Source organism: Oryx dammah, unplaced genomic scaffold (assembly GCF_014754425.2).
Source record: "Oryx dammah isolate SB20612 unplaced genomic scaffold, SCBI_Odam_1.1 HiC_scaffold_27, whole genome shotgun sequence".
In the NCBI taxonomy this organism is placed as follows: Eukaryota; Metazoa; Chordata; class Mammalia; order Artiodactyla; family Bovidae; genus Oryx; species Oryx dammah.
The window spans coordinates 98,502,069-98,517,854 of record NW_024070211.1 but is presented as its reverse complement, the minus strand read 5'-3'; the positions used below and the strand labels follow the sequence as shown (position 1 = coordinate 98,517,854).

Below are 15,786 nucleotides of genomic sequence, written 5' to 3'. Positions count from 1 at the left end.
CAAAGTGAAATTCTCAATCAAATAAACTTGAAACAGACTTGGTCTGGATCCAAGTACAGACCCCCCCCACTCCATGCCCCTGGGCAGTCTTTGGCTACACTTCACTTCCTGGGTTTTTTGAGTCCTCTGGTGCAGGCTACTTTTTTCCTTCAATAAAACAGTGATTTAAAACCTTCATTCTTCCTGTTCTAAAACTGTGCCAGGCATAACCATTCTTGTCTTCACCAGAAAGTATACAAAAATCAACCAGGGCTCTGCACCCACCCTGGCTGTAGATTATCAGGTAAGCACTTTATCAGACTCTTGATCTGCTTTTTGAAAAATATTCTTGTACCTGATAAAAACTTTTTTCATTCTTCTTTTGCTTCTTCACTTGACATTTTATTTTGATTCTTTTTATGTTTTCCCTTGGATATTTAAATTATTCCTTTTCTTAAATGAATGCCCCCAGCTTTTCTTCACCTCTGCCAGGGACCTCAGTGATTTTTCTGGTGGTGATAATAAAAAGGAAAGTTTTCTTTTCTCTCTGAAACTCTAAAAACAACAAAAATAATCACAAAGGATGATATTTTGTGGGGCCATGGCATGGAAATGTTTTCGTGAGGGGCGAAGGTGTCAGCTACATTTCTAGCATCTCTACAGTTTATATTAACAATGATCAGAAGTCTCCTGTGGGGCACATCATCCTTCTGTGCTCATTTTATCTCTGAGCATATTGATTGGGATTCATTAATGCCATTTTGGTCTTTCTTTCCTCCTGGCACAAGGCAGGGGCTGTTCTTCCCTGCCCCTTTCAAAGTAAGGTGAGACTGTGAGACTTGCTTTGGCTAGTGGAATGTGAGAGGTAACATATCATTTCCCAGTGAAGTGTGAAGTGAAGTGAAGGTGGCTCAGTTGCAAAGTGTCTGACTCTTTGTGACCTCATGGACTATACAGTCCATGGAATTCTCCAGGCCAGAATACTGGAGTTGGTTGCCATTTCCTTCTCCAGGGGATCTTCCCAACCCAGGGATTGAACCTGGGTCTCTTGCATTACAGGCAGATGCTTTACCATCTGAGCCACCAGGGAAATAAGTATTAAATAGAATCTCCACTGCTTCCCAGGTGGTGCTAGTGGCAAAGAACCTGCCTGCCAATGCAGGAGACATGGGTTCCATGCCTGGTTCAGGAAGATCCCCTGGAGGAGGGCAGGGTAACCCACTCCAGTATTCTTGCCTGGAGAATCCCTTGGACAGAGAAGCCTGGCAGACTGCGGCCCATAGCGTTGCAGAGTTGGATACAGCTGAAGCAACTCAGCACAGCACACAGCACAGAGTCTCCAGAGTCTGAGTCCTTGAGTGACAATCATTAAAAGACTCCCCTCACTGCAATGATTAGGGAAAGATCAACTTTCCTTATGGTAAGCCACTAAGGTTTGGGAGCTATCTGGTATAATCTAGCCCCTCTAGACATATAATTGGAAACAACTATAAATAAGTAATAATGAGCCCTGTGGACTTTTGCCTCAACCTGTGAGGACAAAAATTAAGTCTGTTTTTCTGTCCAATTGAGCAATCTCAGATAAAATAACAATTTGATTGATGTATTTAGCAAATATTAATTAAGGACCTAGTCTGTTCAAAGCACTATTAATAAGAATAACAAAAACTTTATATGATCATCAGGACTATTGATTTAAAAGACACTAAAATTTCAGATAATTCAAAACAGCCAAAACAACTTAGTATCTAGAATACTGTGTTTAGTGATTTTTGTTACAATTTCCCATTGCCACTGAGCATTTTCCAGCTATAAAATTGTTAAAGGGTAGATTTCCCTCCAAAAGGTAAAATCATGACTCTCATGCAGATATAAAATAAGCACATGTTAAAGATTTTACTTAACTCATTATTCAATGAAGAAACTGGAAATACATTATAACTGGTTAAAGGCAGAAATCAAAAGAACCACCATTTCATATGGAATAAAGGAATGCTGAAGTTAATTTACAAAAAGGACACAAAATGGGAATTTTTCACTAGGATGTGGAAGGGTAGGGTGGTTCAGCAATGTGGGGAAAGTCAGTTTAAACCACCACACCACAATTCCACCAAGGAATTTATTTATATGACACTATAAAAATTGTTTTGTATTACTATCAAATACCTACCAATTCAGAGTTATGAAATAGCTCAAAGTCAGCAAAAGGTTAGAAATGATAAAGCAAAGCGTGTGTTCTAGACAATTCAATTTCCATTAGAAATATCCATTAAGCTCTTTTCTTTATTCTAAATTTCCTTACAGATTGGATTCCCAAAATTAAAAAAAAAGATTAAAATAAGTGATGCTATTTACTCAGTGCTGTGCAATGTGCTAAGTTTTGCATACATCATCATTAGATGGATATTATTATTACTATTTTATAGATTGGATAACTGGGACTTAACTTGCCCAATAGCCCCCCTTTTTTTTTTTTGGTCTCACTTAGTGGCTTGAAGGATCTGAATTCCCGTATCAGGCCCTTGGCAGTGAGAACACAAAGTGCTAACCACTGGACCACCAAGAAATTCCCTATTGTGAAATTCAAATAAAAGTCTGATTCCAAAGCTTTCAATAGTTTTTTTTTTTAATATGTAAGATAATGACAAATTTTTAAAATAATTAATATACAGTAAAATTGACATTTTCATGGTATACAGTTCTAAGAGTTTTAACACATGTATAGATTCTCCTAACCACAATAACAATCAGGATACAGAATTGTCCCTCCCTTCTCCCTCCAAATCTCCTTGAGTGACTCCTTTGTAGTCAAATCCTTCTCCTGCCCCTGGCAACCAATGATTTGTTGTCTGTTGCTATGCTTTTGTCTTTTCAAGAATGTCAAATAAATGGAATCACACAGTTTGTAACCTTTAAAAGATTGGGGGAGGGTTGTGGTTAATTACAGATTCACAGAAAGTTGCAAAAATAGTACAGAGAGGTCCTGGTACACTTCAGCCAGTTACCCCAAAGGCTGACTTCTTACCCAACTACAGTGCAATATCAAAACCAGGAGACTGACCTTGATACACTCCATAGCCCTCATTCCATGTTCATCAATTTAACATTTACTCATTGGTGGGTACCTGTACAGTTCCATACAATCTTATCTGTGTGTAGTTTTGGGTAAAGTGAAAGTGAAAGTCGCTCAGTTGTGTCCAACTCTTTGTGACCCCATGGACCATACAATCCATGGAATTCTCTAGGCCAGAATACTGGAGTGGGTAGCCTATCCCTTCTCCAGAGAATCTTCCCAACCCAGGAATCGAATTGGGGTCTCCAATGGCACCCCACTCCAGTACTCCTGCCTGGAAAATCTCATGGACGGAGGAGCCTGGTGCACTGCAGTCCATGGGGTCACTAAGAGTTGGACATGACTGAGTGACTTTACTTTCACTTTTCACTTTCATGTATTGGAGAAGGAAATGGCAACCCACTCCAGTGTTCTTGCCTGGAGAATCTCAGGGATGGGGGCACCTGGTGGGCTGCATAGTCCAGTCTATGGGGTCGCACAGAGTTGGACACAACTGAAGTGACTTAGCAGCAGCAGCAGCATTGCAGATGGATTCTTTACCAACTGAGCTCTCAGGGAAGCCCAGTTTTGTGTAACTGTCATCACAGTCAAGATAAGGAATTATTCTATCACTGCAAAAATCCTTGAGCCATCTCCTTACAGTCATATCTTATGGGGTTAGATTTTAGAAACCTTTCTTTATGTGTTCTCCATCTTAAAAAAAAAAAAGAAAATACTTTAAGGTAAACAATTCAGTCCTTTTATACTGTAATATTTGTTTTTTGCTAACATTATTTTTAGAAAGTTCAGAAAATTTCATCTTTTTTTCATAATTATTATTGAAAAAAATTTTGTCACATAGAGAGATATAAACAGTATTCCATCCCAGGTGTCATTTGTACTATGAAGGTCACCGTTTGGAAACCTTGGACTCACCCAAGCATCAAGGTGAACACAGTAGCCCATCACTTAAAATGAGTTCAAACTCTTTTACAGCTATTGAGCCAAAGGTAGAACCTTAATCATTTTCCTCTTCAGTACTTTTTTAGAAAACAAATTTCATAAGAAAAGGTATGACATGTTGAAACTACTAAAAATGCCATGCTTTGGTAGTACATAAAGTGAACTGTGGAAATGGAATAAATCAAACTCATTTCAAAGTTAAATAAAACTTTTTTAGGGGAAAGAAATTTTCAAATCTATAAAATCTCACTGTTTCCTTGGCTCTGCTTTTCCAACTAACCAAATTTACTGTTTTAGGGTAAGACTATCTGCAGATATTCTCATCTCCATTGTTTTTTTTTGCTATTGCTTATAAATTAAAACAAATTCTTAAAGAAGATTGCTGCTTTGGAATTACCAGAATACTATTTAACTATATTGATTTGTGGAAGACTCTGCTTCCTTATAGACCCCATCCATATTCTTTCTTGTATGTTGTTTCTGTCACGGATTAATATTTATTATAAACATAAGGATGGCTCCCATCCTTTACTCAAGTTCTCCCTCTTGCACTGTCTGGTGGGCTTAGCCTTCAGCCATGATGGAATTTTTCTCCTGGAGCCTGGACAGAGACATTCCATTCAGTACTGATGGCATATGTTATCTGCAGAGCTGGAGCCTGGAATAATAAGGAAACTAAATACTGATGGGAGGGGGCAGGTAGAGGATGGTTTACTATTGACTCTTCTTATATGTAGTCTCTTTTCTATATAATTGGAATTAAAACCCGAGGTGTGGGTGATTTTCAGAGATGTTGATTAATTCATTACTATGGGTTACAAAGGGTCAGACATGACTTAGCAACTGAGCACAGGCACACACATGATTGGATAAGGGCTTCCCTTGTGGCTCAGTGATAAGGAATCTGCCTTCCAGTGCAAGAGACACAGGAGACTCCATTTCCATCCCTGGGTTGAGAAGATCCTGTGGAGTAGGAAAGGGCACCCCACTCCAGTACTCTTGCCTGGAAAATTCCAAGGACCGTGGAGCCTGGTGTGCTACAGTCCATGGGGTCACAAAGAGTCAAATGCAAATGAGCATGCAATCATGAGCGTGGGTACTCGACGACTGGATAAATATATCATCTGTGGTTCTTGGTGAAAGGCTTTGCCCTGAGGTCCACAAACGTGACTAATAATGAGAAAAGTAGGACACAGATGTACCTCTTTCATATGAGAGAACTAGTTTCCCTTTACCCCTGCAGACTGACTATTCTCCTCACCTAGGGTGCCAAATCCAGCAAACAGAAAACCATGAAGAGTGAGGTCAGGTGTTTTCCCTTTGTGGTTGCAGAAGCTTGGCTGTGTCACTCTGCCAAGGAATGGCTCCCACAGGTGCCCTGGCTTACAGCTAGAGTTGCTCTCTGGAGCCAGTGACTGTTCTCTTTTCTGATCTTGGGGCTTAAAGGTGGTCATCGCTCTCTGTGTTGCAAGCCCTTAATACTCACCACACCTTTTTGGTTTCCCTTAACCCTCACACCAGTGAAAATGGTCCCTTCATTAAATTCACCTCAGTTCCCCCACTTGAAAGTGCCATCTGTTTCCTGTCAGGACTCTGACACAAAGTGATTCTGATTAGAGGAGAATACATCTCATGCTTTGTAAAAAGATAGACTGTAAACTGAACCATAGAGTTATATAACATAGCTTTATGTCTGTGTGTCTGTAGGCTTGCATAGCTTCAAGGATGCTTTAGCTTCATTATGGTGCATCTTTAAATGGAGTTGAATCCTAATATCTCAGATTCTGGAGGCACTGGAGATGGTTCTATTTATCCACTATTAGACATAACTCAACAGTGAAGATTTCTATGTATATAACATGGTCCTTTTGATTTCTCCCTTACATATCAAATGTCAGATATGATTATTTGATGTTTATGCAATTCTAGTCACTTAATTAACTTACCTTTCAAGAAGATAAATGTGTGTGTGTATATATATGTCTGTGTGCATAAAGTTTGAAAAAGAGTATTTAAATAAATTATGATAAATTTATACTATTGAATATTATATAGTTATTAGAAAGAATGAGTTAGGGCTATAGGTACTAATATGGAAATAGCTCCAAGACATTTTATTAAGTGACGAAACCAAGGCTAGAACAGAAGAAAAATAGAATAAAACAGAATAAAAAATACAGAACAATCAAATAGTTTGTGTCTGTATAATCATCAAGAATTAACCTGGGGAGGGTGTGTATACCAGACCACAGACAGATACTGCCTTAGGAGAAAGTAGGGCTTGGAAGAATGGTGTTTTTGTGTTTTGTTCTCTATATTTAATGCAAAGGATCTATTGCAACATGTGTTTTGAGTTCATCTATGCTTTTTCCTGGGGCTCCCCTGGTGGCTGAATCCACCTGTCAATGCAGGAGATGTGGGTTCAATCCCTGGGTCAGGAAGATGCCCTGGAAAAGGAAATTGCAACTCATTCCAGTATTCTTGCCTGGGAAATCCCATGAACAGAGGAGCCTGGTAGGCTACAATCCATGGGGTTGCAAGAATTTCACATGACTTAGCAACTAAACAACCACAACAACAATGCTTTTTTCCTAAAATATCACCCAAATGACAGTAAAGACATTAAGAGGTAATACAGGGCCAATAGACCAGAGAGAGCACGAAGAGGATTAGAGATATCAGCAGAAGTTTGGAAGGTTAAAGTGGAGGATAAGCGGTAACTGAATTATCAGGATGGTGAAAACTGAAGCTTATGTTTCTGCAGAAGTAGTCACCAGTGAGAAGCAAACTGATTCGTGGCCCAGAATACCCAAGAGACTCAGAAATTAGAGACACACGTACTTTCAGGAGGGGCAAGATGTGAGATGAACAGAGGAAAATTAGTTGAGAGTTTGCACAAGGAGCAAGTAGACCCCTTGAACTTCTATCCCACCCCTGATGTCCACAGATTATAGCACCTCCCACCCTCCAACTCATCAGGAAATGGGAGGCTTGATCCATGAGGAGATGATGCCAAAGAGACTCTGGCCTCAGGGATGATGACAGGCACAACTGAAGGGGATGAAGCACCGGACAGAAAATAGTGGGATTGAGAGGAAGATTACACACTGCACAGTGAAACCCACGCCTTCTCCCCACCTCAGTCCTCAGAATGCTGGCAAGGAAATCTATACCCCTCAGTCAGTAGACTGGATAATTTTTTCCTTGGAGAAGGTCCAAGAAAAAAGACCTATTGACATTTAGGGTTGTCCAGTAAAATGTCCAAGTTCCACTTGATTACCCTACAGTGAAACTCACCATTCAGCAAGCCCCATTCATGTTCCCAGAGCTTTCAATCAGCCTTTTAGCACCTCATGTTTAATATGAACTGGCAGACTTTTCGAGGAAAGCCTGTGACATGAAAAAAATGGGGACAAAATGACAAGAGAAAAGGAACTCAGAAGAATAAAGACAGTGCAAAGAACAGAAGGAAACTCCAAATGACTAACATCCTCTGAAAGATAAATGATGATACCATTTCCTTAAAATGAAAACAGGATGATAAGACAATGGAATATATAAAGAACAAGAAAAAGCTTTTGAAATTAAAAATATGTTGGCAAGTAAAAAATTCAATAGAGGGTTAAAAGACAAAGTTGAAGAATCCCTGAAAAGCAGAACAGCAGCAACAACAACAACAAAAACTAGAAAAAAGAAAGAAAACTAGAGCAGTTTAAGAGATTCAGTATCTGATTAATAGGGATTTCAGAAACAAAACAAAAGCAGCAGAAATTGTCAGCTATTGTATCAGTCTGGATTCTCCAGAGAAACAGAATCAATGGTGTATATATTTCTATTTATATAAAGTCAATGTATTTATTATAAGGAATCAGTTTATTTATTGATTATTGAGGCCAGCACATACCCAGATCTGCAATCAGTAAGCTGGAGACCCAGGAAAGTCAATGGTGTATTTGCAGTTCAAGCCTGAGTCCAAAGGCAGAAGACTGATTTCCCATATGGAAGACTAGCAGAGAAAGTGAATTCTCTCTTACTCAGCCTTTTTTTTTTTTTTTTTCCCTATTCAGGGTTTCAGTGAATTGAAAGAGGCCTACCCGCACTGGAGGATGATTGCTTTACTCACTAATTCAGACGTTAATCTCATCTAGAAACACTCAGGCACACCAAAAATAATGTTTACCCAGCTATTTCGGCACCCTGTGGCCCTGTCAAGCTGACACATAAAGCTAAACATCCCAGCATGATACAGGAACATATTCCAGAATAAAAATATGACAGGTCCAAATGAGAATGAGAAATGAAAATGATCCATATCAAGGCACATCACTGAAAAACCCTCCATCATTAGGGATAGTAAGAATCTAAAAGTTTCCAGAAAGAGAAAGAAAAGCCACAAGGAACTAGAATAGCATTAGACTCTCAACAACACTAGTAGTTACAAGCTATTGCAGCAGTGTCTCCAAAATTCTGCAAGAAAAATTCTTCCATAGTAGGAAATGAGTAGATAATGTCTAAAATTGCATGAAGTTATTAGTAAAACTATGGAGTTAAATATAAGAAGAGAAACTGCTAACTGGATTAGAAGTTGCCTCTGCCTTCAGGAATCTACTTCTGGGGCTGAGTTTTGTTTTGTTGTTTGTTTGTTTATTACTTTAAATGTTGTAAGTATTTGACCTTTCAAACCTTGGCTGGGTATATTTTTGATTGCCAAACATATTTTTATGACCCAGATTAATTGTATATATGGTAATATAAAACATTGATCTTAAAGGTTTTCTTAATCTTTCTGGAATAGGCTGGGTCTAGACAATTAAGTTATGACCAACCTAGACAGCATATTAAAAGCAGAGACATTTTTTTGTCAGCAAAGGTCCATCTAGTCAAGGCTATGGTTTTTTTAGTAGTCATGTATGGATGTGAAAATTGGACTATAAAGAAAGCTGAGCGCCGAAGAATTGATGCTTTTGAACTGTGGTGTTGGAGAAGACTCTTGAGAGTCCCTTGGACTGCAAGGAGATCCAAACAGTCCTTCCTAAAGGAAATCAGTCCTGAATATTCATTGGAAGGACTGATGTTGAAGCTGAAACTCTAATAGTTTGGCCACCTGATGAGAAGAACTGACTCATTGGAAAAGACCCTGATTCTGGGAAAGAATGAAGGCAGGAAGAGAAGGGGACGACAGAGGATGAGATGGTTGGATGGCATCACTGACTCAATGGACATGTTTGAGTAAACTCTGGGAGCTGGTGATGGGCAGGGAGGTCTGGTGTGCTACAGTCCATGGGGTCGCAAAGAGTCGGACACAACTGAGCGATTGAACTGAACTGAACTGAGACAATTAAGATATCTTGATGTTAATTACCTCTAGTTACTAATCACTGTTTTCCCTTAATTCAAATACCTAATTCAAATGGCTAAATGCATTAGGGCATGTACTTTATTATATTATTTAGAAAGTATTCCTATCAGTAAAATATTTTCTATTGTACGGGATGAAATTTTTTTTTTTCCCTTCTACTCTTCCAAGTTCTCTGTTGGGGCTCTGTAACAAAAGACAGATTAACAAGAGAAAAGCATTCAAATTTATTCAGTATAAGTTTTATGTGACACAAGAGTCTTTACAAGGAAATGAAGACCCCCAGGAAACAGTTAAACCTGAGTGTTTTTATACTAGCTTTGATGAAGAATGCAGAGTCACAGACAAACATGATAGGACAAAAGGGCGAGAGCGGAGAGTGCGAAACCGAGGGCAGCTGAGCAAGGAGGCCTGTTTGTTCAGATTCCTTTCAGTGTCCCCCCTTTTTTCTGGAGAGAGGGAGATCACTTCTCACAAGACGGTCTTTTGACCTTCTTCCAGGGAGAAGGGAAGATCACAGACTCCTTCCCACACCTGCCATTTCTCAAATTCCTTCAGCTTAAAATATTCAGTGTGCCAAGGTGCCATATTTGGGGGGGGGTAGCATGTTCTTAACTCTGTCACTATCGTAACTTAAATGTACTAACTCTTTGTGAAATACGGCTGCTAAGAATTTTTATGAAGAATCAGACGATTCTATAATTTTATTTTACTCTTTTTCCATATAGTTTATATTACATTCTCTTAATAATCATCAAAGGGAACAGCCCTAGATTAATACTTTAAAAGTGAATGAATTATTCAGACATATTCTTTTGAGATATTTATGTATATCCTCTCACATAATTTCCTTTTTCTAATCAGGGTAGAAGTATTAATAGCCAATCTGTGTATCTTGGCTGGAATTTCTTTAAATTATCTTTGTATAAGCAACACTCTTAAAATAAACATGCAGTTCTATAGAAAACAATCTAGAGGAATATTTAGCGACAAAAACATTGGATAGCTGGGAAGTGGAATTGGGGAGGATTTTCTAAAATGTTTTACAGTCTTTGTGTGTTATTTTTATCATCAGAATATATTTATGCATGTGTATGTGTGTATGCATATATGTAAGATAAAATGAGAGGTTTTACCTAGCAGTTTTGGCCGCTATTGCAATTCTTTATTGTTTTCACCTTCATCATAAAGGGATTTTACTGGCACGAACCTAAAGGATATTCTGTTGAACTTCACATGACATTCTAGGATTTGGTTTAGCTGATTTGAGCAAATGACTGTAAACTGAGGTGAGGCGAACAAAGGCAAGCCCTGCTTTAAACTGTTAGATCCAAACTGGACTCAACATGTTAGTGGTACAGCCAGGAATGCCTAAGCTAGGCTTATGGGCAGTCACTTGTCAGTCTGCAACCAGTCAACAGAAAATACATGTACATGGGAAATTAACTTTATAGATTGGAAAAACCAATATGAATAAATTATAGTGATTATATATTAATTAATAGAATACATTTCCATTTTCCCCTCCTTTCCTTGTTAGGCCATTTTATGTTGACCAAAAAATACAAGTAACAGAATTTTAACTTTCTGCTGTTGCCCTTCTAGAGTGGCAAGCATTTTCTTTCAAATTAGCCCTTCCTGCTGGAGAAGACCTTGACTGGATCAATTCTTTATTTTTTAATTTCTAGGATAAACAACAAAAGGATTCATGGTCTCATGTTCTCCAGTTTCTATATTATTATTCCAGTCCTTAGCATGCGCTGAGAGACTCTGCAGGTAATTCATGGTAGAGTTAGGAATAGAACTATCTGATAGTCTTTGCTCTTGTCAAAGACGAACAGGCAAGATATTGGAGTAAGTTGCCATTTCCTTCTCCAGGGGATCTTTCTGACCCAAGGATTGAACCTGTGTCTCCTGCTTGGCAGGCAGATTCTTTACCACTGAGCCACCTGGGAAGCCGGGGTAGTATGGTAAATGTATATTAAACACTGGAAGGACTGATCCTGAAGTTGAAACTTCAATACTTTGGCCACCTGATGCGAAGAACCAACTCATTGGAAAAGACCCTGATGCTGGGAAAGACTGAAGGCAGGAGGAGAAGGGGATGACAGAGATGGTTGGATGGCGTCACCAACGCGACAGACATGAATTTGAGTGGGCTTAAGGAGTTGGTGACGGACAGGGAAGCCTGGCGTGCTGCAGTCCATGGGGTCACAAAGAGTTGGACACGACTGAGTGTCTGAACTGAACTGATATTAAACATTTAAGAAACTGATGCTCTGTTTTCCAAAGTGACTGTTCCGTATTGTGTTCTCACAAGAGTATGTGAATTCCAGTTGCTCTACATCCCTCTTAGCACTTGATATTATTGGGATGTTTATTTGAGTCATTCTGCCTTTAATTTGCATTTCTCTAATGACTAATGATGCTGAGCATCCTTTTTTGGTGCTTAGATACTATTCATCTCTTTTCTGTGGTGAAGTATCCAAATTTGTTGCCCATTAAAAAAAATTGGCTTATTTATAAAAAATTGGCTTATTTATAAAAATTGGCTTATAAAACAAAACAATATTTTATAAACAATTGTTTATTAAAACTGTTTTATTTGTTGAGTTGTAGTGCCATTGTTTTAAATAAAATATTCTGAATAGATAATACATTCACATGGTTGAAAAACCAAAAGTGATTTAAAAAGTCATTCATTGGAACTTCCCTGGCAGTCCAGTGTTTGAGACTCTGCCTTCCAATGTAGGGGATATGGGCTCAATCTCTGGTCAAGAAGCTAAGATCCCACATGTCTTGCTGCCAAAACATCAGAACATAAACAATAGAAGCAACATTGTAACAAATTCAATAAAGACTTTAAAAATGGTACACATCCAAAAAAAGTCTATTTTTTAAAAAGTTTAAAAAAATTCATTAATTTGTGTTTCCTTACAGAGTTTCAGTAAATATAAATACATATCCTATGTCCTCTCCTTTCTTGCACTAGAAATAATATATATACACTGTTCAGCACTAATATATCCTGAAGAGCATTCTCAGATGGTATTCTTTTTACAGTCACGTGGTTCTATCGTGGGGATGAGGAGCAGCTTATTCCCAATGATTTCTGTATATAGAACACTACAATTAATAACCTTGTACACAAGTCCTTTGATATGTGTGCAGTTCTCTAGGTAGGATATATTCCAGAAGTGATTTTCAGATGACTATTTCTGAAAGTATGGACTTCCTTAACTCCTATGTAAATTCCCTCTGTTCATTTCCACTAAATTCAAAGGGCTTGTGTAAACCCCATTCATAAAGCAGAAAATCAGTGTGTGAGGTGTGTGGGTGTAGGATGTTGTGTGGGTGTAGGATGGTGTGTGTGTTTGCATACATGTGTGTGTGCTGGTATGTTGTGCTGGGGGGAGGTGGTGGTGTGTGTGTAGGGGTGTGTGTGTAGGGAGGATGGTATGCATGTTTGTGTATGGGTGATATATGTGCGTGGGAGTGGTATGTATATAGGGAGAATGGTGTGTGTGTGTGGTGTTGTGTTTGTATGTGTTGTATGGTGTGTGTGAGTGTAGGTGCTGTGTGTATGTGAGATATTGTATAAGATATTGCATAATTTTTGTGTCTGTGTGAGGTGGTTTGGGGGGTATTGTGCGTTTGAAGGCTGATGTATGTGTATGGGAAGGTGGTGTGTTTTTGTGTGTGCATGAGATGGTATGTGTCTGGTGGTATGTGTATAGGAGTATTGTTGGGGCATGTTGTGTCTGGGGGTGTTACATGTGGGAGTGGGTATTGTGTGTCTGAGGGGTGTTGTGTGTTTTGTGTGTGTGTGTGAGGGCACTGTATAGGGGGGTGGTGTGTGTGTGGGTGGTGGTGTGTGTGTGTCGCACGTGTGGAGGAATGGGTGGGTGTGTGGAGGTTGCGAGTTGGGAGCTCCTCATGATCTCAGTTCTACCCGATGGGCAAGGTACAGAGAGGGCTGTAAGGAGCTGCCAGGCACCGGCAAGTCCTCTGGTGATCGCGACTGGACCCTTCTTGCTCTTTTCTCTCCATTTATTTATAGCAGTTATCTCATGCTTATATCTGGGCCTTTTGCTTCTGATCTGACTAAAGAAAGATTTTTTTCTGATCTGTTTCAGTCTCACCAGCGATTTATGGAGTTGGCTCTTCATAAGTTTTTCTTTTGATCATCGTTCACCCTCAGTTAATTTGCTCTGGTGAAGAGCAAACTCTTGGGAGGAGATTAGTCAGAAGAAGGACTGCATTTAGTTTTTATCAAATGAAGTGTTTCTGAATTTGATCACTCACTTCTCACTCAAGGGGAAATTTAGGAAGTAGTAGTAACCTCTTTGATATTTAACAATCTCATTGATGGTCTCTGTTATTTATGTTTTGAAGGGCCACTCTGACTTTAAATACTGATTATTCATTTAAACCCTAGTCATAAGCTAAAAGCAGAAGTTGAATGCACAGCACAACCACTAACCAGACTGCCTTCTGGTTGGTTCTAAATTTAACTGGCGTCTCACCTTTAGCATTAAGGAGACCTTCTAATTTTGGCTTCCGTATTCACACGCAGGTATTGCAGTACCTGGGACCCTGGTTGTTGATTAGAGAGAGGCAGTTGTGAAAGTGCTGCCACAGAGATTTGCTCAGGCATGTCTCACTAGGTCACCTCTCCTGCAGTTATTTTCAGAACCAAATGCTGCAAACAGAGAGCATAACATTTTTCTTTCTACATTGTTTATTTCAGGAGACATGGGAACCATCACGAAGAAGATTCATAGGCTGAAAATGTAAACCCTGAAAGGCTGTTTTGCTTGAGTTAATGAAGATGTGATTTTGTAGTCTCCTCTTCCCCATCTCACCTCTGCCCTGAGAAAATGGCAAACCCTGAAATTTATGGGAATTCTGACCTGAGGGGCCAGGAAGTGCAGGAGACTGAAGAAGGTGGGTAGAAGGGAGACTGGCCCCTGGTGGGGCACATTTCCCAGGAGAGAAAACAGTATGACTCACAGCTGTAGATTTTTAAACTGGCAAAGATTTGTTACTCCTCCTGAAATAACCGCAGGCATGTGGAAGACGCTAGATGTCATTTAAGTGATTTCCCTTCCCTTCCAAGTTTGAAGGCTGATAACCTCTCCTTTTATCTGGGGAAAAAAATTCTGAAGCCATTAGAAAATCCCTAGTTCTAAAATTGTAGACACACACTGCACATGTATAGCCCAAACAAAGTTTTAGGGGAAAATGATCGGATTTAAGTTGATATTTACTGTGAAGTGTTTTATTGCTGAAGATCAATGTTTGCCAGTACTATTAAGCTAACAGGGACAAGGCTAAAAAGGCTGAAAGAAGCCTTAGAGTAAGTCATGAAAGTTCCAGATTAAAAAATATTTTTTAAATGGTCTCATTGAGAAAATTTTCAAATGAGAGTCACACTTGAATGAATGAATGCTGTATCAAATTATCTGGAGACAAAGAAGAGAAGCCATTCTACCAGAACAAATGCAGCCTGCTTTGTCTAGAGGACAAATCATTCTTGCAGCCCATTTGGAAATGTCACTTTTAAGTCAATGAGAGTTGTGTTCAAATAAGACGCGGATGCAAGACCCTATTATATCCACTAGGACGTGATGTTTTGCCTCTGAATGGTTTCTATAGTGCATGAAAATTCCTTTTTTGGGGGAGGGGAGGCGTCTCTCTTTTTAATGTCTTAAACTGTTTTCAGGTTTTACAAAGTGCTTTAGTTTTTACATTGAAAGGGCAGACATGATCACACTGGAACACCAGTTGTCTGGCTACAGAAGCTCTGACTTTGGGGGCAAGTCTTTTGAACTTTTAACTTGGTGAAAAACAGATTCCTTGGCTCGCGTGGGGAAACTGTCTTCTGGAAGTGATCCAGCGCCTAGAACAGTCCAAGACAGCCATTTTCTCCGTCTTTCCGAGATGTCACAATTTGAGCAGCGATGGTGTTCAGTGAAACAGGAAGTTCAGAGTTGAGACTGAGCAAAACTGCCAGGGAAGCCAATTCACTGCCCCACTTGGACCAGATGGACTGGCATCGTCAGGATTTTTAGACTAGTCGAAGCAGTTTGGCTTTTTTGGTTCATTTTGACAAACTAAAAATCTTAAAGAAAAAAGTACTTATTTATGGCTGTGCCGGGACTTCGTCGCAGCGCAGGCTTTTCTCTAGTTGTGCCGATGGGGGGCTACTCTCTAGCTGCGATGTGCGGCCTTATCGCAGTGGCCTCTCGTTGCAGAGCATGAGCTCTAGGGCACAGGAGCTTCAGTAGCTGCACCATGTGGGCTACAGCACAAATTCGAGAGCTGTGGCACACAGGCTTTGTTGCTCTGTGGTGTGTGGGATCTTCCCAAATCAGGGATCAAACCCGTGTCTCCTTCACTGGCAGGCAGATTCCTTACCACTGAGCCACCAGGG

The 15,786-nt window shown here is 39.5% G+C and overlaps 1 non-coding gene across 1 annotated transcript; it reads right to left on the bottom strand.

Moving 5' to 3' along the window:
- Positions 1 to 997: 997 nt before the first annotated feature.
- TRNAY-GUA lies at positions 998 to 1,069 on the bottom strand. Its single transcript has one exon. It is a non-coding gene; the product is annotated as a tRNA-Tyr (tRNA).
- Between the last annotated feature and the right edge of the window lie 14,717 nt (positions 1,070 to 15,786).